Source organism: Halichoerus grypus, chromosome 10, assembly GCF_964656455.1.
Source record: "Halichoerus grypus chromosome 10, mHalGry1.hap1.1, whole genome shotgun sequence".
NCBI lineage: Eukaryota > Metazoa > Chordata > Mammalia > Carnivora > Phocidae > Halichoerus > Halichoerus grypus.
Window position 1 is genome coordinate 4,851,818 of NC_135721.1, and position 23,226 is coordinate 4,875,043.

Below are 23,226 nucleotides of genomic sequence, written 5' to 3' on the forward strand. Positions count from 1 at the left end.
GTTCGCGTTTCCTCCGTGGCGGCGGGAGGGTTCGGCCGCTCTGGGCTGCTCACGAGCACCAGGCTCTGCTCTGTGGCTCTGCTGTCCTCGGTGTGTCGCCGTCCGCCCTCCTGCTGGGCGCCCTGGGGTCCGGATGGCTCAGCAGCGCTGCCAGCTCCCTTCCCTGTTTAGGTGGCGAGAGAGGTGGGGGGAGTTCGGCTACGTCTGTCCTTGCAGAGAAGAACAGGCTTTCGGGCAAGCACCATGCCTGCCTCTGTGCGGGTCCTGGTGAACCGGGCCGCCCGGGGAAGCGAGAGGCCGCGGGGGCCCGGACGACCGTCCTTGAGCCCGAAGCCCGCTGCCCGCTGTGGTGCGTGCCCAGACCGTGCGTCGGGAATTGCCCTTGCTGGTCTCACCTGCTCTTCTTTGCAAGGGAGGAGCCCTTCCGGGCCGCGGTCCGGACCGGTGTGCACATGGCGTACGTGGTCTTGGGGTCTTGTCAGTGTAGCCTAAGCGCATCCAAACCTTCCCTGGGCAGTTGTAGTTTCGGGTGCGGCGAGGAGCGGGAAGTCACCGCGCTGTCCTGTTCATCTCTGTGCCCCTGAGCCACTGGCCCGGTGCCTGGCACGGAGTAGGTGCTCCGGAAATATTTGTTGGACTTCATAGGCCTCTTTTCCCTTCGAAGACCCTCGAGTCCAGAAGCAGTCTCGCCCGTTCCTCCATTCCTTCTTTTGTTCTTTCGCCCGTTCATCTGGCAGACCTCCTTGGTTCCAAGCCGATGAAGGGATACGCAGTGAGGGCGAGGACAAGGAGCGAGGGAGGGAAGGGGGCTCGGGAGGCCTTTCCAGAACGAGACGGGCTACGGTGTTCCGTAATCTCCAGGCTTTCTCCGGGGGACCAGCTCGGGACCAGCTCGGGACCAGCTTGGGCTGTGTCCTGCCGGCCTGGCAGAGAAGGCTGCTCTCTAGAAGACTGGGTTTATCCGGGGAAGGCAGGACCTCTCCGGGTGTGGCAGAAGCCAACCTGAGCAGACGGGCAGAGGGGGAGAGCACGGGGGGGCTGGACTGTCGAGCCGTAGCCACTGGCTCTCTGGGCTCCTGAGCCCTTGCACTGTGGCCGGCCCCAAAGGAGCTGGACTGTGTGTGTAGAAAGCACACCCAGTTTCTAAGATCGCGTGTGAAATGCAGACTGTAAACGCAAAATATCTCAGTAATAACTTTTATATTGATTGCATGTTGACGTGATTTTCTTTATTTAAATAAAATGTTACTAACATTAATTTCCCATGCTTATTTTTACTTTTCAAGAAAATGTGGCAGGGGCTCCTGGGTTGCACTGTTGGTTAAGCTTCCTTCCGACTCTTGGTTTCGGCTCAGGTCATGATCTCAGGGTCGTGAGATCGAGCCCTGTGTCGGGCTCCCTGCTTACTGGGGAATCTGCTTGAGATTCTCTGTCTCTCTTTGCTCCTCCCCCTACTCTCTGTCTCTCTCTCTCAAATAAATAAATAAATCTTTAAAAAAACATTTTAAAAATGTGCCAGAAAATGTAAAATCACAGATGCGGCTCACATTATATCTCCTTGATGTATCTATTTCCTTGTCATAGTGCTGGTCTGGAGGGACTACGCCCAGCATGGTTCTTTGGGGGTTCACAGGGCTTTCGAGGAGCTGCGCCTCTGTGTAGAGGGCCCGTGTGGGCGTGAGCGTGCTGGGACTGGGGTCATCCACTGGTGGGCCGCCCAGGAGCGTGTCTGGTACTGATTCGGGCCGTGTTCTCGTTGTCTCTCTCCACTGACGGTTCTGGAGTTTAGCCCTGGATGCTTGAGGTTCCTGCCTGGCCTGGCCCATTTGTGCACCCTCTTCTCTGTAGCCTGTATTATTCAGGGTTGACTCTTCAAGGGACTGAGCTCAATTCAGTATCAATTCAGATGCAAATATCCTTGGACTGTGTTTTTTTTCAGTGTATAAAATGAGGAGGTTGGGTTGGACAAACGTTACATTTTGATCTTTCGAAATTTGCCTTGACTCTCAACTTGGTGTTGGGTTAATGGCTACAGGTCCTCCTACTTTTACCCCCTGTGGTCCCCCTGTCTCTCTCCCAGCCCCCGCTGTGATTTTCCCCATACAGTGGCACTCTCCTCTCCGGCCTAACGGGATCAAGTCAAGTGCACCCCCCGCATGTCCCACAGGTTCGGGAGCAGTGAAGGCTGGTGGAGAGAGTGCCTTCCTCGTTGAACCCCTGCTTTCATAGCTGCTCTGTGTTTTCTCCTGCATCTTGGAAGCCTGTGGCTTTTGCTGGCCAGTTGCATTCTCTGTCCTGTTGTCCCTGGCTGGCTGCATTTCCGGCTGTCATCTGACATGCCCCCGTGGTCTAGGGCATCCCAGGGTACCCCCTGCCCCCGCATCACCTGCTTTTTCCTGCATCCCTGCTGCCTTCTCTGCTGGGCATCCTGCCCATCCCCCTCCTGCCACTTCCTGGGAGCTCTGTGTGGCCCCCTCAGGCCTCATGGTGTCCCTGAGCTGCTCTGGCATTTTGTGGATGACGTGGTGTGGAGACAGCATCCTTTTACTCGCCGGACACGGCAGGCACCGAGCCTCCGGCCTATGAGCTTTGCAAAATGAAATATTTTTATATCTTGGAGACTAGTATTAACTCCAAAGTGTTAAAAAGAAAAAAAACAAACCGCAAAATTGATGTTGACACACTTGTCCTATTTTGTCAACAAAATATAACTGCCATTTAGTCAAGAGAAACTCAAGGCACAATTTTATAGAAATTATGTTTAACCTGAAGTGAGAGCACTATTTACTGGGAAGTAGAACATCCCTGACCTAGGTACTGCCCTCCATGCTTCTGTCCTCTTTCCAGTTCTCCTGGGCGGTAGAGCAGAGACTCAGACGTCCGTGTTTATTTGCCACACTTTCTTGGGGTGCACTGTGGCAGGCTGGGCTTCCTGGAGGAAGGGCATGTCTTACTCCTGTTCCCAGCACAGGACCTGGTACACTCAGCTTCAGGGTGTTAAACTTTTAAATCAACTCAATCCATTAAAAAAAACAAAAAACAAAAAGGACCTTCAGATCTGCCTGAAGGTTTATGCATTCTTCTTTCTGAAACACCCCCATAGGGTGGTTTTTAAGCCCAATGGCATCTATAAGCAGATCCCAAATGGCAAACACCCTTAACTGAGCTGCTAACAAGAATAATCATCCGGAAGCTGCAAACGTCGTTCGTATGATTTTAGTTTAAATTATATATGGACCTTTCCTTGTATGGATTCTCTGTATGTTATCTATACCATACTGTTTTATCTAGAAGTCAGTCTAGTTACAATATAACTACCATTACATGACAATAAATACTTTGGTTAGTAAGAAAGACTTTTCTTGGTAAACACGAAATTGTTATTGAAAACATTTCTAAGAGGAATTAGGTAAAAGGAACATTGGCTAATATGATGGCTAATATGATGAACTGGGCTCTGGCAGAGCAGGAAGCGGGTAAGCGTAAATCATGTTGGCTCAGCAGAAGGAATGCATTTCTAGGCCTACATGGGGTTGGGGTGAGGGGGAAGGATGGTTTCAGGATAAATGCTTGATTTTTACTTGCAACCACAAATACTTCGGACAGTTGCACTTTGGGGAATCTAGCTCAAGGAAGTGATACTGAATGTGGGGAAAAAGAAGGAAATCTTTATGCACAAATGCTTCTCGTGTGTGTGTGTGTGTGTGTGTGTGTTTAAATAGCAGTCCCAAATGGAAAACATCTAAGTATGGTTAAGTAAATATCCTGCTCTAATTAGATAAGATTTTTGAAGATTGTGGACATGGGAAAATGCTTATAATATATCATGAAGCGAAAACAACTGTGAGACCCAGTTGCCATGTACCATGTGGTTCGAACCTGGAAAATATGCTGAGGAAAGGGATCATAAATAGTAAGGATTGGATTGTGGCATTTTCTATTTTTGATTTTTTTTTTTTTTTAGAGAGGGACAGAGAGAGAGAGAGAGAGAGGGAGAAAAAGGAGGGGCAGAGGGAGGGGGAGAGAGAAACTCTTAAGCAGGCTCTTGGCCCAGCTCAGAGCCCGATGTGGGACTCAATCCCTTGACCCTGAGACCATAACCTGAGCTGAGATCAAAAGTCAGACGTTTTAACTGACTGAGCCACCCCGGCGCCCCTACTTTTGATTTTTAAATTGTGGTTATATTTTACAGTGAAATAAATGATTTTGGTTTTAAAATTTATTTAATTGTAAATTTTGCCTACCAATGCACACACGTTTTATTACTTCATACACAACAAAGATGTCTTTCAACAGATAAATTAACTGTATCTCCAATGGTTGTTTCGCTGCCGCGGGCTCGAAGAGGAATGGGTAATGAACAAGGAGCAAGCTTCTGTTATTGATAAATGAAGCAAGCCATCCACACTCCCACATTTTTCCTGCAGGGCACTCTTTCAGGGTGGTTTTATGTCACAGCTCTGCACATCTGACCACAGGCAGTTACCATCGGGAGTGTGACCGTGTGGCCCGCGGAGCACCTTTCAGCTCAGCAGTTGTGGTCCTGACTTGAGGGCAGGGTCGCAAGACTGCAGGGCTAGGGGCTCTGAATCCTGCTCCAGACTTCAGATCCCACTAGGCCTTCTGCAGAGACCTTGAGCCTCTCTGTAAACTTCCCATATTATTCATCTAAAAAGTGAGAACAGTACTCGGATCACTATCTTTTTGGGCCTTCTGCAAGGATTAAATAAATTGTGAATGAGAAAACTTAGAGAAACCGTGGAAGGGCCGTCCAGAAGGCAGATTCACAAGTGTGAGACGTGAGGAAGGTGTGAGACATGAGGAAGTGGGGAGCGCTGCTTGTACCCCAATTCCCTCTGGAAAACACTTCCTGGTTGAATAAAATACTGCCCTTCTGGTCTTCAAAAACAGGAACCATTAGACCTCTCAAGGCTGCTACTCTGGCTTTTCAACTAAAACAAGGACAGCCTAAGTGAAATAAAGCCGCATTTTCTCCTTTCCCTATTTTTCCTCTTTTAATTGTTTTTTTTTTTTTTTTTTAATTTTTTTATTGTTATGTTAATCCCCATACATTACATCATTAGTTTTAGATATAGTGTTCCATGATTCATTGTTTGTGCATAACACCCAGTGCTCCATGCAGAACGTGCCCTCCTCAATACCCATCACCAGGCTAACCCATCCTCCCAACCCCCTCCCCTCTAGAACCCTCAGTTTGTTTTTCAGAGTCCATCGTCTCTCATGGTTCTTCTCCCCCTCCGATTTCCCCCCCTTCATTCTTCCCCTCCTGCTACATTCTTCTTCTTCTTTTTTTCTTTCTTAACATATATTGCATTATTTGTTTCAGAGGTACAGATCTGAGATTCAACAGTCTTGCACAATTCACAGCGCTTACCGGAACACATACCCTCCCCAGTGTCCATCACCCAGTCACCCCTACCCTCCCACCCCACCCCCCACTCCAGCAACCCTCAGTTTGTTTCCTGAGATTAAGAATTCCTCGTATCAGTGAGGTCATATGATACATGTCTTTCTCTGTTTGACTTATTTCGCTCAGCATAATACCCTCCAGTTCCATCCACGTCGTTGCAAATGGCAAGATCTTATTCCTTTTGATGGCTGCATAATATTCCATTGTATATATATACCACATCTTCTTTATCCATTCATCTGTTGGTGGACATCTTGGCTCTTTCCACAGTTTGGCTATTGTGGACATTGCTGCTATAATAATTGTTGTTTTGTGATATGTTTTCAGTGACGATGCTAGTGAACTTGGCATTGCTGGTAGACGCAGGACATCTGTACCCATCTTACCCTTCATGATTTTAGCCTGACTAGATGTTTATCAACTTTATGGATCTTTCGAAGAACCAGCCCCTGATTTTGTTGTTTTTCTCTATTGTTTTCCTGTTTATGATTTCATTGATTTCTGCACCAGTTTGTTGTGTCTTTTTTTCTGCTTGCTTTGGGCTTAAATTGCTTTTCTGTCATTTCCTAAAGAGGCAGCTTGGAAGGCTGACTTTAGATCTTTCTGCTTTTCTAATCTATGCATTTAATGTTACAAATTTCCCTGTAAGCACTGCCTTTGCTACATGGTACTCATTTGGTAAGTTTTATTTTTATTTTCATTCAGTTCAAAATGTTTTTTATTTTTTTTTTTGAGACTTCTTCCTTGCCCCAAATGTTATCTAAAAGTGTGCTGTTCAATCTCCAGATATTTGGGGATGTTCCAATTTTCTGTCATTGACTTGTAATTTAGTACCATTGTGATGTGAAAGCAGAGCTTATATGATTTCGATTTTGTTTTTTTATTTGTTAAGGTGGGTTTTATGGCCCAGAATGTTTCTTTTTAGCTGGAGGAAAGTATATTGTTGTTGTTGGATAGAATATTCTATGTGTCAGATAAATCAAGTTGATTGTTAGTGCTGCTTTGGTCGACTATGTCTTGACTGATTTTCTGCCTGCTGGATCTGTCAGTTTCTGAAAGGAGTGGTGGTGTCCAGCTATGATTGTGGATTTGTGTATTTCTTCCTGCATGTCAGTCAGTTTTTGCTTCTGTGTTTTGATGCTCTGTTGTTAGTTGCATATACATTTAGTGTTATTATGTCTTGGAGAACAGACCCCTGTATCCTTATGTAATGTCCCTCTTTATCTACACTGATTTTACTTGTTCTGAAGTTGGCTTTGTCTGAAATTAATATAGCTACTCTAGCTTTCTTTGGATTAGCATCAGCATGTTATATCCTTCTCCACCCCTTTACTTTTAAAAAGAGCCTTTTTATTTACAGTGGATTTCTTTAAACAACGTAGAGTTGAGTCTTGCTTTTTTATCCACCTTGGAAATCTCTGTCTTTTAACTTTTATCCAGTATATTCAGACTGTTCACATTTAAAGTGATTGCTGATATAGTTGGATTAATATCTACTGTGTTTGTAATTGTTTAAGATTTTATTTTTATTTATTTATTTTAAGATTTTGTTTTATTTTATTTATTTTTTAAAAGACTTATTTAAGAGAGAGAGTATGAGTGGGGGAGAGGGGCAGAGGGAGAGGGAGAAGCCAACTTCCCACTGAGCGGGGAGCCTGACTCGGAGCTCAATCCCAGGACTCTACACCCAATGTGGAACTCGAACTTAACAACTCTGAGATCAAGAGTCACATGCTCTACCACTGACCCAGCCAGGTACACCTAAAGATTTTATTTTTATGTAAGAGATCAAGAGTCACAGGTTCCACCCACTGAGCCAGCTAGGTGCCCTGTAATTGTTTTTAGTCATTACATCTGTTCTTTTTTCCCCTTCTTTTACTGACTTCTTTGCTTCTGAATATTGTATATAATTCCTTTTCCTCTTCTCTGTTAACATATCAGTTATACTAATTTCTAACATTTTTTGGTAGTTGCCCTAGAGTTTGCAATATATGTTTGGTAAGTAAACTAAGCCCACTTTCAAATAATACTGTGCCGCTTGATATGTAATAACGTTATCTTATAACAATATTGCTGGGTCTTCTCTCCGTTCCCTTATGACTTTGCTCATTCCTCTTATCCATGTGCTATAATTACCCAATACATTGCTGTTATTACTGTTCAAACAATTCTTTTACATCAGTTAGAAATAAGAAAAATAAAGTATTTTATTTTTTAAAAAAGTATATTTATTTATTTATCCATTTATTTATTTATAATAATCTCTACATCTAATATGGGGCTTGAACTCATGACCTCAAGGTCAAAAGTCTCATGCTCTTCCAACTGAGGCAGCCAAGCACCCCCAAAATATTTTATTTTAACTTCATTTATTCCTTCTCTCTCTTCCTGTGTTTATGTTGTTCTGTGTTTTTGGCATATCACTTTCCTTCTCTCTGAAGAACTTTTTAACATTTCTTGCGGGGCAGAACAGCTGGTAACACACTGCCTCAGTCTTTGCTTATCTGAGAGTGTTTTTTTTGGTCTCACTTTTGAAGGATAGTTTTGCTGGAAATAGAATTTTACGTTGGTATTTTTCTTTCAGTGGTTTAAATATTTCACTCTGCTCTCTTCTTGCTTGTATGGTTTCTGAAGGAAAGTCAGACCTGATTCTTATTCTTGCTCCTCTCTTGGTATAGCATTTCTCCCTGTCTCTGGCTTTTGTCAAGAATTTCACTCTGTCTTCGATTTTTTGCAATTGACCGTGATATTACTTGGTGTACTTTTTTTTTTTTTTTTGGTATTTATTCTGCTTTATGTTCTCTGAGCTTCCTGAATCCATAGTTTGGTGTCTGTCATTTATTTTGGAATGTTCTCAACCATTCTCACTTCAATTTTTTTTTTTTTTTTTTGCCCTGTTCTCTCTTCTCCTTCTAGTATTCCCATTTTGTATGTGTTATATATTTTGAAATTATCCTACAGTTCTTGGATGTTCTGTTCTGTTTGTCTTTTTTTTTCTCTTTTTTTTCTGTTTGTATTTTAGTTTGGGAATTTCTGTCGAACTCTCTTCAGGCTCACTGCTTTTTCTGTCCACTGTGCTCTGTCTATTGGTGAGCCTGACAAAGGCATTCTTCATTCTTTAGCAGGGTTTTTATTCTACCATTTCCTTTGGTTCTTTCTTTAAGATTACATCTCTCTGCTGATATAAACCATGTGCTCTTGCATTTTGTCTACTTTTTCCATTAGCACCTTTAACACATTCATCATGATTATTGTAAATTGCCTGATAATTCTAATATCTGTGTCCTCTCTGAGTTTTGTTGTGATGCTTGCTGTCCTTTCAGATTCTGATTTTTCTTGCCTTTTGGCATGCTTTGTGGGTTTTCCATTGTTGTTGGTATTTGGTGTAGGAACTACGGTAAAGGGCCTTTAGGGTGAGGTTTTAGGTTAATCTGGCTAGGAGCTGAATTGTGTTCATTGTGTGCTGAAGCTGTAGGTGCCAGAGGCTTCAATTCCTCTAGGGTCCTGTTTTCATCTGCCCTGTGGTCTTTGGGGTTTTCTCCTTGTTGAGTTGTCCCAGTTCATGGGCGGTAAGTTGAGGGGCAGGGGAACATTCTGTACTCTCAGGATGAACCCTCTGTCCCCCAGCAGGCCTGTGTACCCAGCCCTCTCCAGGGTTTCTGAGCTATTTTGTCCCTCCTTGGGTGAGCTGATGAGGATGCAGGGCTGGAGTCAGGTCACTGCCCTTCCTCAGGTTAGGGGAGGCCTGCAGGATGAGTCTGTGTCATGTGGACCACTGCAGGCATCCTTCATTTGGTTACTTTTCCCTTGGCCTAAACTGGGAATGGGATTTTCTTAGCTCTTTGCTGTGAGAACCTGGTGGAATTCCCCGGGAGCGGGGGATGTCAAACCCATGAAAATGTTGTGGCTCCCTCAAGACTGTGGCTCCTAGAGGTTTCTTTCTCACTCTTCAGCTAGTTCAGACTCAGCCTCCAGCAATTCATGAAAATTACCGTGCAGTTGTTTCTATAAGCTGTGGCCTCGGTAGATTCTCCTGGGGAGCAGATCTCAGCTGTGACTCTCTTTGTCTCACCTCTCTCCAGATTTTGGGGGTTGGTTTGCCCTGTGACCCATTTTCTAATGGTGGAAAGAAGTGCTGTGTTGTTGGTTTGTCCAGCCTTTTCTTGGGAGGATGTGACCAACAGCTTCCCCGCATTGTACTTGTTGGAGCTGAAACCTCATGCTCCCACCCTCAGAGTTTTATACCCACATGTGCTCTTCTTCCTTGCTCTTGTTTGTTCATTTACAAGCCCTGTGGAGGCCTGGCCGTGGTAGTGGACACAAGGCTCTCGCTGCAATGTGAAGCTGGCCAATTTTGTGCGTGTGGGCTTTGACTTTCTAACCTGTAAGTTAAATGTAATGAGCCCTCTATTCCCTTCCAGCTTTGGCTCCAACATTCTGTTTCTTTAGATGACTTATGATACCTTGCAAGATATTCTGCTGTGGTTTTGTGTTCAGAATTCTCAGTTGCCTGATAACCTTTGCACTATTAAGCAGAAAATGATTATCTGGATAATCTTTGCATGGATTGTTTTCATTTTTCTGTCATCTATGAGCCATGATATAATTGGTTTACAGATATTAAGCCTTCAAATATTTTTGAAAAAAAAAAAAACTACAATGAATGACTTGGATAGAATATTTCCAGGAAATATTTGATTTAAATGTTAGTTTTTAAAAATGATGTACAAAAGAAGCCAGACACAAAGGGTCACTTACTGTGTTATCCCATTTATATGAAATATCCAGAATAGGTAAAACCATAGAGACGGAATGCAGAATGCTGGTTGCCAGGAGCTGGGCGGTGGGGGGTGGGGTGGAGAATCCCTGTTTAATGGTGATGTGTATTATTTTGGGATGATGGAAGTGTTTCGGAACTGGAGGTGCTGATTGTACAACATTGTGAATGTAGTAAATGCCCACTGAATCATTCACTTTAAAATGGTTAATTTTATGTTATGTGAATTTCACTTCAATAAAAAATATGTAGTACATTAAAAATTCAAAAATCTAGCAGTACAAAAACTTTTATAGTGCAAAGCAATTCTTTCTCCTGCCCCTGGCCTTTAGCCTCGAATCCATTTCTTACATATACTTGCCTGCCAGCCCCCCTCACCTCCTTTTGTAAATGGGAAATACTGCGTACTGCTTTTTGCTACTTAATCTGGAGATTTTTTTCCTTATCAGCACATAAAATCTACCTTATTCCTTTTCAAACTATATAGTCAAAGGAATTATTTTCTAAGTTCTTTAAAGTTGGTGTATGCTTTATCTCACCATTCCAATCTTCTTTTTTTCCGTCAGTAATGAATGCCTCGACTCTAACAAGCTTCTTATTTTGTGCCTAACTCGGTATCCAGGTTGGGTAAATCAGTCCGCTCTTTGTGTTAGCAGGTTTAAAGCTAAGAAGCAGCTTCATTTTTATGAGTCATTTCTCAGAATCATGAGTGATGGTGGAATTAGCCAAATGCCTTTTATCACAACAAGAGAATTAAAAAAACAACTCATTTAATTAATTGATAGTCAATGAGCTAATGAATTTGTTCCATAGCTAATTTCACAAATGTCTTCATTATTGGAGAAAGTATTTTATTTTCTCCCAGAGAAGACAAGTGTGGAATAACTCACTGCAGGGCAGCTCTGAGGGGATGCCTGTGGGGCCCTCTGTCCCCCAGCATGCAGGACCATTAGTGTACAATGAATGCCTGCAGACAGAGATGGCTTTCTTGAAGCCAGACAAGACCTCTATTCATACTAAAGTCAAACAAATCACATATGCAAAAACCTCCACTCATCTTGGCTACTCAGGCTGAAATGCATAGAACTGTGTTGATTTTGGGAATAGTAACTTGCATGTTGGGCAGCAGCTAAAAGAAATTCTCAACTTGGAAATTGAAAGATTGGGGAGAAGCAGAAGGGTTGCCTTTGGATTCCTTTTGTGTCTGTGTATAAGGAGCTGTAGGTAAGTGGGGGGCTTTTTCTTCATGAGCACAGTTCTGTGCTGATGACTAGTTGGCACCAAGTCTAAAAGTGCATTCATCATGGAGAGGAGAGAGAGAGAGACAAGGAGGAGAAGGATGAGCTTCCACTGACTAATTCCTGTATAGATGTCAGAGCAGGCCCCACACTGAGGATTTGCTTCAGGGACCTGAGAATGCAAAGCAATGGGGCCTTTTTGTGGGGTTTTAATTCGGAATTGCAGTATGTTATACTTAATGTGATCTTTTGTGAGGCCAAACAAAAATAATTTTTTTTTTCCTCAATGTGTATTTTCCCATGGGCAATATTCTACATCAGAAATCTTTAGCTCAAAAAAAAAATGTCTTTAGATCTAAAAATTTAGAGTTATAAATGCAGAAATAAAAAAAATGTTCAGTTAGGAATAAAATGAAAAGTAATATTCCCTTTAGTCTAATGATTATCAATGGGTTTTCCCTTTTCTACATTGTTCTAGAAAAATTATGTGTGAGTGTATTACTTAAATTTATGTTCACAAATTGGATTGTTGTATAAATTATCTTATACTATGTCTTTTTATTTGCTGTTATGTCTTAGACATCTCTCCATACCAACCTGTGCTGGTCTGGCTCATTCTTGACTTGCATGGATGACACCGTATTATTTATTGACCTTGTCCCTCCTGATGGGCATTTAAGTAGCTTTCCAGTGTTTGCTCTTGCAAAGAATGCTACCAAGAATATGTTTTTACAGACATAGGAAATATTTTAGTCAGTCTATCTGTAGAATAAATCGGGTGGCACGTGTGGGTCAAAGGTGTGCGTGCTTTTTTAATATGTATTTTTAAAGATTTATTTATTTATTTGAGAGAGAGAGAGAGAGAGAGTAAAGGGATGGGCAGAGGGAGAGAATCTCAAGCAGGCTCCATGCCCAGTGAAGAGCCCAACTCGGGGCTTGATCCCACGACCCTGAGATCATGACCTGAGCTGAAATCAAGAGTCAGATGCTTCACCAGCTGAGCCACCCAGGCGCCCCTGCATATTTTATATTTGGATCTATTTTTAAATCATTTTAAAAATGGCACCCATTGTTATACTCCTAAAACAATAAATGAAAATTCCTATTACACCATACTCAACAATATTGAGTTTTTATCCAGCAGTGTTGAATTTTTAATCATTGCTGGTCTGATGGCATCTTTTTTCTTCTTCAGTTTTGAGGTTTGCTTTGAAAGGCCTTTCCCCTCCTGGGTTATAAATAATTTAGTCTTTTTTTTTTTTTCTGGTAAAGTTGTAGTTTTACCTTTAGGCATTGGTAGGAAACAAGCCTGATTTTTTTCCCACTTGTAGCCTTTGTCCCAGCACTAGTTAATGAAGACCTGGTCTTTCTCCAATTGTTTGGAGACACCACAAAGAAGTATTTATCTGCATAGCAGACATGGAGTGGTAGAGGGTAGAGGCAGGAGCTCTGCTCTGAACCGACTCGAGCTGCCCCTGACCGGCTGTCTGGCCGCGGACCAGGGCTTGACGTGTCTTCTCTGGCATGAGTGCAGATCTTGTGTGCAGCGACTATGCTCTTGCCAATGCTGCATCTGCCACCGGGTCTGTGAACATATTTGTCAGGGTGGGGTTGATACCTCTTTCTCCTCCTTGCTGCTTCTAGACTGTTACTCCTCGTCCTCCCTAAACGTGCCCTGCTCCCTTGAGACAGGAGAGCCAGACTTTCCCGTCCCTGTTCCCTCCTTTGAGTCTCCTGCTGACCCCACCTCCTCCCCCCACCCCCGCCCCAGCCCTCCTCTGTGCCCACGGAGGATTTTACCCACAAATCCACTGTCTTCCTTCCCTTCCCGTTACTGCTTTTGCCATTTGTCCATCTACACAGAAGATCATTCTGAAACTAGGATCCCGTTTCTCCGTGGATCTCCTTTCCAGTCATCTTGTCCTGCGTCTTATGTCAGCTGCTCATTCCCGGAGGGATGCCTGCTGATTCTGACATCTGGACATCCAGTGCCCACTCTGATCACCATCCTCCCTGAGCGCAGCTAGTCCTTTGGCACCTGGTCTTCAGAAATAGATGTCCCCACTGAGGCTGTCAGCCCTCTTTCCTTCTCAGTGTTCACTGCCCCCTTATGTTCTCACTCCCTTTCTTTCTGGAAAGTGGTCCTTTCTCCTCCTTCCATGGTTACCTGGAAAAACCCAGCTTTGGCTAAAATGCGGTTTTCTGCTGCTGTGTCCTTGACCCTGAGCTGCTGCTAGGGGTGTAGTGCTGGGGTGAGGACGTTCATCCTGGTCCCCTGCTGCTCTGTTTCTGACCACAGTGCTCCCTCAGCAGGTCCAGCAGTCCTGATGTTTATCTGAGTGTACATATGTATGTATATATAATATCTGAGTGTGTGTTTATATGTATGTATATGATACCTGAGTGTATATATGTAATATCTGAGTGTATGTACATATAATATGAATGTATGTATAAATGTGTGTATATAATACCTGAGTGCATGTATGTAATATCTGACTGTATGTATAAATGTGTTTATATAATACCTGAGTGCATGTATGTAATATCTGACTGTATGTATAAATGTGTGTATATAATACCTGAGTGCATGTATGTAATATCTGAGTGCATGTATTTATGAGTGTATGTAATATCTGAGTGCGTATATGTATATATATAATATCTGAGTGTATATATGCATATGTACATATAACACATTTCTAAAGGTTTTGAATGCTTACCCCTAATCCTAATTTTTTTAGTGATTCCAGCTGTTCTTTGGTGAATTACTTTGACAGGGAATAAAACTATACATAACTCACTAACAGGACCCATTTATGTATTGATGCACATACAACTGGTGAAAGAAATAAATGAGTAGAATAACTTTTTTTTTTTTTTTTAAGATTTTATTTATTTGACAGAGAGAGAGACAAGGAGAGAGGGAACACAAGCAGGGGGAGTGGGAGAGGGAGAAGCAGGCTTCCCGCAGAGCAGGGAGCCCGATGCAGGGCTCGATCCCAGGACGCTGGGATCATGACCTGAGCCGAAGGCAGACGCCTAACGACTGAGCCACCCAGGCGCCCTAGAATAATTTTTTTTTAAATTCTATTTTATGATGTTATGTTAGTCATCATACATTACATCATTAGTTTTTGATGTAGTGTTCCATGATTCATTGTTTGCGTGTAACACCCAGTGCTCCATTCAGTATGTGCCCTCCTTAATACCCATCACCAGGCTCACCAATCCCCCCACTCCCCTCCCCTCTAGAACCTTCAGTTTCTCAGAGTCCATAGTCTCTCATGGTTCGTTTCCCCCTCCGATTTCCCCCCCTTCATTTTTCCCTTCCTACTATTTTTTTTTTTCTAACATAAAATGTATTATTTGTTTCAGAGGTACAGGTCTGTGATTCATCAGTCTTGCACAATTCACAGCGCTCACCATAGCACATACCCTCCCCAATGTCTATCACCCAGCCACCCCATCCCTCCCACCCCCCTCCACTCCAGCAACCCCCAGTTTGTTTCCTGAGATTAAGAATTCCTCATATCAGTGAGGTCATATGATACATGTCTTCCTCTGATTGACTTATTTCACTTAGCATAACACCCTCCAGTTCTATCCACGTCGTTGCAAATGGCAAGATCTCATTTTTTTGATGGCTGCATAATATTCCATTGCATATATATACCACATCTTCTTTATCCAGAGTAGAATAACTTCTTTAATGCATACTTTTGCACCAGATTGGCTTTCTCAGGTTATCCCAAACAACTGAGTCCTTTGTTCATAATTTGGTGTAGTGTCTGTGTTCATGTAAAGGAGTGAATTAATGAAATTATATTGAAATGAAATTGAAATTACCATAGGGGCATACTGTTATGAAATGAGAAGACTCATCCCATGCTTTAGTATCATTTTTGCTTCAAATGACAAACTACTTCAAGTGGCAGAAACTACTAAAAGCAGTTTTTTCTTTAAGCACTTAAAGGTTAACGTATGGATATGAAGACTCTTACAAAGTCTGAACTCCTTGAGAGCAAGGTCACATTCCACCGATTTTTTTTTTTAATTTTATTTATTTATTTTAGAGATTGAGGGCAGAGGGAGAGAGAGAATCTCAAGCAGACTCCCTGCTGAGCATGGAGCCTGATGCGGGACTCGATCTCAGGACCCTGAGATCATGACCTGAGCTGAAATCAAGAGTCAGATGCTTGAACTGACTGAGCCACCCAGGCACCAGCATCCCATCCATTTTTAAGTCTTTTTTTTTTTTGGAGTAATCTCTACCCCCAATATGGGGCTTGAACTCACGATCCTGAGATCAAGGAGGAGCTTATCAAGAGTTGCATGCTTCTCCGACTGAGCCAGCCAGGCGCCCCACATTCCATCCATTTTTGTATCACTCCTACCCAGTATCTCAGCAGATGGTAGGAGTGCAGAAAAGGTTGATAGCTGAGTACTTACCACTGGCGTTAGGGCTCCACCAGCAATCTGTGCATTCCTGGTGCTCTGCAGAACTGTGCGCTAACAATAGCAGGACTTGTGGGGAAATGTCAGGACAGGGACTGACCATTCACACTCCCTGCAGTTTTGTAGGCAGGGCCGTGCTAAGACCAGTGTGCCTGGTACCCGGGCCAGTGAACCATGGCTGGAGGCTGCCGCAGCTCAGACTCCACATGGACGGGAAAGGCACCGTGGGAAACGCTGCCGCACTTCACTTCCCGCCTGGTTGTGGGGCTGGGGCACCGCACGTGCGGGCAGCTCCCTGGCCGTGGGGCTCCGGAAAGGTGGGGTCAGGGGCCTTTGCAACCCGCCAACAGCCTGAAAGCCACACGGGCTCACAGCACGCCCCTCTGGGTGGAGAGACCTGCAGGCAGCCTCCCTTTATACATCTTTTCAAAGGCAGCTAGAAAGATCTCCTGTTGCCGGTGCACCAACTGAGCAGAGAGCTTTTCTTTCCTGCTGAAGATCATAATTCTGTCTACTGGCTCTTCTTACTTGGGAAAAGTGGCAGAAGCAGGTAGTGAGAGAGACTGTATTGTATTGTGTTTTGTTGGAAGGGTCTGAATTTATTGCCAAGTAAAGGCAGAGAATATTGCCAAGTAATGGCAAATGCGGATCAGGTTTTCTGGAGTCAGTATCTTGACGTGTCAAGGCCGAGGAGGTGCAGCTTTCAGAGCCAGACAGTGCTGGGGGCCGGCGAACGCTCAGCCGTCAGGTGGGGGCTTTGGACCCAGGAGCCTGGTCTGGAGCAAGGCGAGAGTTCTCTTGCTCAGGCCACGTGTGGGAACGCTTGTCATTTTAGTCAAAGAGCAGCAAGGAAGGAATAGCTGTGGGTTTATCCACCGGGGTGTATCTCATGTCTACTCAGATTTAAACGTTTGCTGCTCTCTGGTATCCCTCTTTGAAGTGACTGGAAAAACTGAATTGATTTTGTTCTTTGCTCCCTGACCAGACATGCCTAAAAATAAGCTGAGTTCAGATGTTGGTGTTACGTTCCTGAGCAGAAGCTACACTTGAGAAAAGAGTTTGGGAAATCCAGGGGTTATCTTGCCTTACTCTGTTTAAGCTTTTTCCAGTTGATGTTTCTTTTCTTTTTTTTTTTAAAGTTTATTTATTTAAGCAGTCTTTACAATGTGGGGCTTGAACTCACGACCCCGAGATCGAGAGCCAAATGTTCTACCAACTGAACCACCCAGGTGCCCCTGATGTTTCTTTTTTAATAATGGTTTCATTAGGTACAATTCACCATTTTAAAGTACAGTTGACCCTCGGACAACACGGGTTTGAAATGCACAGTCCACTTATACATGGATTTCTTTCAATAAATATGGTACAGTTCTGGGCGCCTGGGTGGCTCAGTTGGTTAAGCAACTGCCTTCGGCTCAGGTCATGATCCTGGAGTCCCAGGATCGAGTCCTGCATCGGGCTCCCTGCTCGGCGAGGAGCCTGCTTCTTCCTCTCACCCTCCCCCCTCTCATGTACTCTCTCTCATTCTTGCTCTCTCAAATAAATAAATAAATCTTTAAAAAAAAAAAAAATATGGTACAGTTCTGTCAATGTATTTTCTCTTCCTTTTGATTTTCTTCACAGCATTTCCTTTTCTCTACCTTACTTTATTACACGAATACGGAATATAATGCATCTAACACACAAAATATGTGTTAATTGAATGTTGAACATTTTTATGTGCTTATTGGACATTTGATTATCTTTTTTAGAGAAATGTCTATTCAGACTTTTTGCCCATTTTTGATTTGGGTTATTTGTCTTTTTACTATTGAGTGGTAAGGGTTCTTTATATAATCTAGATAGATACTAGGTCCCTGTCAGACGTATGTTTTATATATATTTTCTTCCCTTCTATGGGTTGTTTTTTACTTTATTGATGGTGTTTTTTGACACCTGAAATTTTACAATTTATTTTTTTATTCTGTGTGCTTTTGATGACATATCTAAGAAACTGGTACCTAATCTAAGGTCACAAGGATTTACTCCTATGTTTTCTTTTAAGAGTTTTATAATTTTTGCTCTTACATTGAGGTCTGACCCGTTATGAGTTAATTTTTTGTGAAAGGTATGAGCTCAGTGGTGATTCATTCTTGGTGCGTCTGCACCATTTGCTGAAAAGACTGTCACTTACCCTTTAAAACGTCATGACATTCTTGTCAACAATCAGTTACCTGTTAACGTATGGGTTTATTTCCGGACTGTCAGTTCTAATCCAGTGATCTGTGTGTTTGTCCTTATGCCAGGCCACACCATCTTGATTACTGTAGCTTTCCTTTTTTTTTTTTTTGACATCAGGAAGTGTGACTCCTCCAACTTTGCTTTTCTTTTTCAAGGTTCTTTTGTCTATTCGAAGTCTCTTGGATTTCCATATGAATTTTAGGATCAGCTTGACAATTTCAAACCAACAGAAAAAAGAGAACCTGGGATTTGAATAGACATGACATTGAATCCGAAGATCAAGTGGGGGAGTGTTACTGTCTTAACGGGATTGTTGTCCGACCTGTGTGCGCAGGATGTCTTTCCATTTATTTAGGCTTTGGATTCTTATAATGATGTTTTGGTAGTTTTCACTGTACAAGTCTTGCAGATCTTTTGTTAAGTTTATTTGTAAATATGGTATTCTTTTTGATGCTATTCTAAAATGGGTCTCTTCTAACAGCACATTTTTTTACTCCATTCTACCAATTTCTGCCTTTTGATTGGAGTGCTTAGACCATTTTATATAATTACTGATAAGGTGAATTTATGCCTACCATTTTGCTATTTGTTTCCCGTGGGGGGTCCTCTGTCTTTTCCTTTATTCCTCTGTTGTGCCTTCTTTTTTTTTTTTTTTTTTTTTTTTTTTTTTTTTTTTTTTTTAAAGATTTTATTTATTCACTTGAGAGAGAGAGCACATGAGAGGGGGGAGGGTCAGAGGGAGAAGCAGACTCCCTGCTGAGCAGGGAGCCCGATGCGGGACTCGATCCAGGGACTCCAGGATCATGACCTGAGCCGAAGGCAGTCGCTCAACCAACTGAGCCACCCAGGCGCCCCTGTTGTGCCTTCTTTTATGTTAAGTAGTTTCTAGTATTCCATTTTAATTCTGTTGTTTATTTTTTTAAAATATATTTTTGAATTATTTTCTTAATGATTACTTTAGGGGTTACAATTAAAATAGTCTTGTCTTATTTTTAAGCTTTTCCGCAGACTTGAATCTGTCCCTGTAGGAATCCAACTGGGAGAACTCTGATCGCTGTGACTAGAAAGGGAGGGGACAGAAAGTCAACCAGGGACTGTTTGTTATCTGAGAATTATCTGTGTGGGTCGATTTATCTGTTAACTTCTTGGTGGGGTTGGGTTGTTTATACTACAAACCTCTCCACTGAACTGTGATACTTCCCAAATGTTTGATCTGACACAGTTTTTAGGAATCCGATCAGTAGCCTTCCCTCCCGGCTTGGAGATCTGAGAGGCCAGTGCTGGGGTGGTTGGAAGTCAGCATGGTGGTCCTCGCTTCCTCCTCCCACAGCCTGTTCTCTGAGGTCCTGTGCTCTCCTCACGTTTCCCAGGTGTCGAGCCCCCTGCTGAGTCTGGTACGCTCCCAGGTCCCAGGTCTGGAGGGACCCCAGTGCCTAAGACCTTCTCCCACGGCTCCTCATGGACAGCCCGTCATGAAGCGTGGAGCCAGCTGAATGCGCGTAAGCACATCAGGACACCAGGATTTGGCCAGAAGACAGTTCCTCTCCTCCCCTCAGGAATTCTCGGAGGTAATTTTGAATTTGGAAAATGAAGGCTTGAAAACCTTCCTTTATGTCTTAGTAGAATCTCAGCCACTGGGAAGACGATAGCCTTGCCTGGGTGGATTTTTCTGTACCTCTTAAGCTACACCATGTAAGCAATTACCTAGTACGCTTCTCCTGAATTAATTTTAAGGATGGTTCTCAACATATTATGTTAAGCTATTATAGTAATTAATATTTTATGAAGATTTCCACATGGGTCCTCATTTACTGCTTATAACAAGCTGTGAGGTTGATATTGCTAGTCTCATTTGGTAGATCAGGAGACAGGTCTAGAAAATGTATCCAGGGTCTCACTGATTCATTAATTCACTGAGAACCCAAGGGCTGTGCTCCTGGGTCCTGTTCTAATTCAGGACACACAGTGAACACAACAGACACAAATCCCTGCTTTCATGGGGCTCCTAGTTTAGTGGGGGTGTGAGTGGAGAATGGGGGTGGGAAGAGGCACGGAGATAGACCACAGACAGCCGACAGCTTGAAGAAGGAAATTACATGTTTCGTTACAAGGCGTGAATGTAGTGGAGAAAAGAAAAAGCAGACCAAGTTTAGGAGGGTGGGGCAGGTTGCAGTTTTAAAGGGAGTGGTTAGGAAGGTGTCATTAAAAAGCTGACATTTGGACATGGATTTAAGGAGTTGTGCTAACTAACCGCTTGGCGTCTGGGACAGAGCATTGTAGTTGGAAGAAAAGGTGGGTGCAGAGGTTCACTGGTGTGTCGGAGAAAATACCAAGGAGGCAGGGTGGCTGGAGGGGAACCAGCAGAGAGCAGTGAGTTGGCGGGGGAGGTGGTCAGGAGGTAACAGGAACCTGGCCATGTCTAGCATTGCAGACTATTGGGGAATTCTAGGTTTGATGATGGGAGATCAGTGCAGGGTATTAAGCAGAGGAGAGACAGGATCTGTGTTCCATTTTATTTTTATTTTTTTAGGATTTTATTTATTTATTTGACAGAGCATAAGCAGGGGGAGTGGCAGAGGGAGAGGGAGAAGCAGGCTCCCCACTGAGCAGGGAGCCCGATGCAGGGCTCAATCCCAGGACCCCGGGATCACGACCTGAGCCAAAGGCAGACGCTTAACTGACTGAGCCACCCAGGAGCCCCTGCATTCCATTGTAATAGACTCATTCTGGCCTCTGTATTGATATAGGATATAGGGGGTGGAGGATGAGGGTAGACGAGGAGACCATGTAGAAGCCAATAGAGAAATCCGTTACAGTAATTCAGACAAGAGATAATGGTGGCCTGCCCTGCTGGTAGCAGTGGAAGCAGTGAAAAGTGGTCACATTTTGGATATAGTTTGAAGACAGAGTCCCTCAGATGTCCCGGCAGAATGGGTGTGGGGTGTGAGAGCCAGGTACATGTCTCTAAGTATGTCAGGGATTTTAGCTGCTGTAACTAGACAGAGTTGTCACCCACTGAGACGGGGAGGTCTGCAGGTAGAGAAAGTTGGGGTGCAAAAAGAGGTCAGAAGTTCGGTTTTGAGCATGTTGAGAGATTCTAAGACAGATGGTGAGTGGACAGTTCTGTACAGATCCCACAGTGGAGGACCGTGGTCTGGGCTGGGGTATAATGGGAGTCTTGGGCCTGTGGACGGTATTTAAAGGCATACGATCAGATGAGATCCCAGGAAAAGGAGAGTTTTGAGAACAGGGTCCTGGAGCATTTCTAGCTCTATGACGAGCAGGAGAAGAGGAAGAGGCAGCAAAGGAGACCAAGCAGGAACAACCAGAGATGTAGAGGAAGACCAGGAGGGTGGCATCTTGGAAGCCACAGGAAATCATCTCAGGAGCAGGGGCTTATGAGCTGATGGTCCAGGTGACTGAGGACTGAGAGTCCTCTTGGGTCAGTGCCGTGCAGGTCATTGGTGGCTTTGGTAAGAAGAGTAAAATGACAGGTGGGTCCGGTGACTGTGGCAACAAAAAGCGCCACAAGAGTGGGTTCAGAGGGAAGGACGGAGGGGAGGAGTTGGAGACAGATTGTTGACAATTGACAGCAGAATTTCGGGTGCTGTCTGGGGTAAATAAGGCCAAGAGCATTAATTTTCATTTGGAAGCATTAGCATTATACTTACAGGCTGGTGGCAATGGTTCAGTAGAGAGTGGAAAGTTGATAATGCAGGACGGGGGTTGCTGCAGTCATTTCTTGAGCAGGTGAGAGGTGCATTTGCGTACAAGAACACTTGCTTTAGGAGGCATGCAGGTAAGTGTGGGGGGCTAGGCTAGCGTCAGATACGTGGGGGCCCAGGTGTGGTGCTCACTCCGCCGTTTTCTTCTGATTGCGTATATTTTCTTTGTGAAATAGGAAACAAGGTGGCCAGCTGAGAGGGCCGTGGCGGAGGAGGGGTTGCAAGTTTGGGGAGACAAGGGAAGGAGTGCAAAGTCCTCTAGAAAGAGTAGGCACGTGGGAGCAAGACCCCTGTGAGTGTGATTGTGTGTTTCCTTAGCTGGGGAGGAGAAGGTCAAGAATGGAATTCTCGTTTGGCTGAACAGAGGGCGCAGAGTGAGAGGGTGGCCTGAGGTGACAGTGGGTGCAGGAGGGAGATGGGCCCACCGAGCTTCACCTGGTGGTGCAGGGGGTTGGCGGGGAAGAGTCTGGGCTGGACGGACGACGGGCGGAGGAGGCGCAGAGGAGGGTCAGCGCTGTCCGGTTAGGGCCCCTGGCGGGAGTGGATGAGGGACACCAGTGCTGGGCTGTAGTTGTGCAGGGAACCGGGGACCTGGGGCAGCGGCGGGTACCTAAACTGCAGCGCTCCTCCCGGCGAGCCCCGCCTCCCTGTCACCCACCCCGGCTTCCGCTGCCTGCCTGAGCCGTCCCGCTGACCCCGGAGTGGCGCGTCCTCGTAGCCCACCCGCCCCGGAGCCGTGCTGGGAGCGCATGGCTTTGCTTTGTGGAGGCGAGGGAGGTGTGTGGAGGTGTGCAGGCCCTCGGCACTGTGGGAAGGAAGGAAGAAATGTGGATGTTGACCTTTGTAGCAGCAGCTCTTCCCCTTCTTCACGTGCCCTGGAAGCTGTGTGCGTGCTAACCTTTTGCTTTTTAACCTTAACGTGAACGTTTTCGGGTGATTGCATCTTTCTGTGCAGTGTGTGTGCCCGCCCGGAGATCTGGAGCGTGTCCTCAGGTGTGAGGGAGATGGGAAAGCTCCCCGGAAGAAATGCCCTGCAAGGCCGGTCGAATGGCCTTTTTCCCTGCCCACACCCACCTCCCAGGACGTTCTGTTTGAGAGTCTGTCTCCAGCAAATTCCAAGAGCTGTGAAATGGCTCCGTAGTCACAAAAGATCCATGTTGGAGAGGCCAAAATACCAGAAAATGACATTCCAGCACAAGCAGAGTTATTTTTAAATGTTTAGGATTTATAAGGAGAAACAGTCTTCATGGAATATAAACCACCCCCAATTCACACTTCTGGGATTGAAGTAGCTAAATCTGAAAGATAATTCTGGCTTGTTTTTCTCCCCCAGTGGAGAATGTCATTGGTGAAAACTGATGTCTTGGGCTGAGCAGC

The 23,226-nt window shown here is 44.4% G+C and overlaps 1 protein-coding gene across 3 annotated transcripts in view; it reads left to right on the forward strand.

Moving 5' to 3' along the window:
* The window catches only part of RNF144A (ring finger protein 144A), a 115,289-nt gene that overhangs the window by 7,588 nt on the left and 84,475 nt on the right, over positions 1 to 23,226 (forward strand). For 2 of the 3 annotated variants that reach the window (XM_078055924.1, XM_078055923.1), the window contains exon 2: positions 19,495 to 19,692. The exons of the other annotated variant lie outside the window; for it this stretch is intronic. The gene's annotated coding sequence lies outside the window, so the exon portion shown is untranslated. The remainder of the gene's footprint in view (positions 1 to 19,494; positions 19,693 to 23,226) is intronic. 3 annotated transcript variants of the gene reach the window in all.